The sequence below is a fragment of the Sorex fumeus genome, unplaced genomic scaffold (genome assembly GCF_029834395.1).
Source record: "Sorex fumeus unplaced genomic scaffold, SorFum_2.1 ptg000007l, whole genome shotgun sequence".
Lineage (NCBI taxonomy): Eukaryota > Metazoa > Chordata > Mammalia > Eulipotyphla > Soricidae > Sorex > Sorex fumeus.
The window spans coordinates 21,549,562-21,550,378 of NW_026606064.1; the positions used below are offsets into that span (position 1 = coordinate 21,549,562).

The window sequence follows — 817 nt, forward strand, 5'->3', positions numbered from 1 at the left end:
CCTGTGCAACGCCAGGTGTGACCCAAAAAGCAAAAAAAAAAAAAAAATGGATAGGTTTGTTTGGGAGGCTGGGAGTGTGCTCAGGGCTCACATTTAGTTCTGCTCAGAGAACCCATACATGGTGCCAGAATTGACCCAGGGTCTGATACATGCAAGACAGGTATCTATATTTCTACTGTGTCTCTCCAGGCCCTCCATAGCAGTTCTACTGAGATACAACTTATATAGCATATGAGTCCTTTTTTAAAGTGTACAATTCAATGGTTTCTAGTTTATCCCCAGATGCAACCATTATCTAATTTTAGTACATGTTTAAAATCACACCAGCCTTGTTCAGGGCAGTTTCCCTGTTCTGTAATTAAACTTTAGAGCAGTAAGACCTGGGCTAGGGGAGATGATTGGGTGGAGAGTATTTCCATATTCATCTCCCTCCAACCTGCAAAAATGAAACAAGAAAAGGAAAAGAAAATCACACTAAAAAGTAACTTGTCCCATTTATTTCTACCCCAGCCTGACTCACACTATTCCTTGTCTATGGGTTTGCCTCTACTGGGTGGTCAGATGGCTGGACCCATACAATATGTGGCCTCTGTGTCACAAAGGTGTGTTTCATCTAGTATAATTTTTTTTTCCTTTTTGGGTGACGCCGGGCAATGCCCAGGGGTTACTCTTGGCTCTGCACTCAGGAATTACTCCTGGCGGTGCTCGGGGACCATATGGCATGCTGGGAATCAAACCCAGGTTGGCCGAGTGCAAGGGAAACGCCCTACCCACTGTACTATTACTCTAGCCCCTGGTATAATATTTTTAACACCCA

General features: G+C 43.9%; 1 non-coding gene across 1 annotated transcript; it reads left to right on the plus strand.

Moving 5' to 3' along the window:
* Positions 1–310: 310 nt before the first annotated feature.
* Positions 311–444, plus strand: LOC130017219 (small nucleolar RNA SNORA36 family). The gene has a single exon (XR_008791352.1). It is a non-coding gene; the product is annotated as a small nucleolar RNA SNORA36 family (small nucleolar RNA).
* Positions 445–817: the final 373 nt, after the last annotated feature.